This window comes from Alligator sinensis, unplaced genomic scaffold, assembly GCF_000455745.1.
Source record: "Alligator sinensis unplaced genomic scaffold, ASM45574v1 scaffold71_1, whole genome shotgun sequence".
Classification (NCBI taxonomy): domain Eukaryota; kingdom Metazoa; phylum Chordata; order Crocodylia; family Alligatoridae; genus Alligator; species Alligator sinensis.
The window spans coordinates 3,035,884-3,038,095 of record NW_005841834.1 but is presented as its reverse complement, the minus strand read 5'-3'; positions in this window follow the sequence as shown (position 1 = coordinate 3,038,095).

The window sequence follows — 2,212 nt, the reverse complement described above, 5'->3', positions numbered from 1 at the left end:
GCTGAAATATAATCATCTGACTTTGTCTCCCACAATCCTTTCTTACCATAGCCTTAAAATATTAAATCTCTTTCTTGAACGTTGCTTGCCAAGCTTATCAAAAAGTACTGTAGACAACGATCTATTACTATTTTCAAGAGAAGCTGTTCTTACCTTTATGTTGAGACAAACAATTAAATGATGTGGTCATTTAAAGTATGCTATCCACATGCTAAGTAAAACACAAAAATGATGTGCTGTTGTAACAGGCAATGCAGTAGCAATATAAACTATCAAAGAATGATGATCCCTCATTATCCTTTAAAATTCATGGATATATTATATTTATCTATAAGGGAATTCACTTCATACAACAGAAAGAGTCCATAGCATAACTAAAGCAGGAGACCAGGGCAGGAGCCATGGGCATCAACCTGGTGGAGAGGAGCAGAAAAATAACTGCTGTTGCAGCTGTACAACAACACCAGTGGCACAGCAGCAGGCAAAAGCCACTGATGCCCCCAGGAATCACTTCTACTCTGGGTGCCCAGCTGTCCTGTTATGCCTCTGGGAAGAGTAGTGTTTAGTGCATAATTATATTAAAATCTGAAGAAAGCATGAAACCCAAGCTGGTCCAATGGTCAAGTAGATTCAGGTGTTGAACTTGGTCCGTTCATAACAGGTTCTCTCAGTCCTTGAAAAGACAGATCACTTCATACCCCTCACAACATGTTCTCCTCTTGCATTTACTTGGATACAGCCTGGCATTTCCAGACCTAGCTTTAACAAGACAAGAGTGAAGAATAAAAGAAATAATGACAAGTATATAAAATCCTGCTGACTCAAATAGTTGGAGATTTCTCTGACCAGTCCTTACCATAATGACAGTACAGATGCATCTCTTAATTCACAGTATCTGCTGAAGTAAGCTCTTGCTCATGAAAGCTTATGCAACTAATTCGGTTAGTCTGTAGGGTGCATCTTTGCCTTGCCTTTTGCCTGACTTCAGACTAACACAGCTAACTACCTCTCTCTTAATTCTTAAATGCAGATCATTGTAATACTCGTGTGTTATTTCTTTAGAAAAAGAAGTTTCTGGGGAATAAATGCTACTATATAGTTGATATAATGATTAGTATTTTGAAGAGGACTTGGCAGAAAACATCTAATGGACCACAGGATGTGTATGATTCACCTTATAAGATTCGCCTTGTAAGTCTACTTATTTCAACCAACTGTTGATAAAAAGTAGCAAAACTTTTCAGTCCAGGATTGAGCAAAAGCAAAAGTATTAATTATAATCTGTACAGAACTTTGGGTGACTACTTTATGAAGAAAAGTAGAAAACGCTATAATCATAAATTAATTTAACATTTTAAAAGCACCTCTCCCCTGTAGAGGTGTTGAATTTACAGTCCAAAGCGTGACTTGTACTTTTGAAGAAAGTCTTGCTTAACAGCCATTCTGTGAAATGCTTTGTGTGCATAAGTGATTGATAAAATTAGGTAAACTAAATAGCTTTGTTTATTTTGAGCTTACCTAGATGGTGTAATATTTTCCCATTACATATGTTGCCATTAAGCTATTGTTGCCAAAATGTTAGGCCAGTCACATGGAGTGATAAAATAAACAACTGCATATTTTTTTAATGATATTTTTTGAATAAGATGTATTCTATAGACCAGGCTTGTCCAACACATGGCCTGTGGGCTGCCATGCAGCCCGCCAAGCCATTTTCTGTGGCCCGCAGTGCTATGACGGGAAATGAATGTAAACATGGTTTGCTTTTGTTCCCCCCCCTTGTCCCTCCCCCAGCCCCTCAGCAGCTTCCTAATGACTGCTGAAGGGCTGGGGAAGGGACAAGGTTCCTACATGCACTGCGTCAGCTTAATGTTGCCAACACAGTGCGTGTGGGAAGAGGAGTAGCCATGTGCCGCTCGGGACAGGATGAGCCCAGTCAGAGCAGCACGGGGCTCAGCTGCACTTTCCCCCTACCTGCGCTGCTCAGTCCCAAGTGGCACACAGCTCCGCCACTGCTTCTTCTAGCTGGTGCCGACTCGGGCGGGTCTGTCCCATCTGGAGCAGCATGCAGCTGAAGCCAGATTCCCACGTGCTGCTGGGGACAGGAGGAGCCCGGCTGGATTGGCACCGGCCAGCAGAAGCGGCGGTGGAGCCATGTGCCACTCAGGACTCACCGGTGCAGGCAGGGGGGGAACACAGACGCGGACCTGCG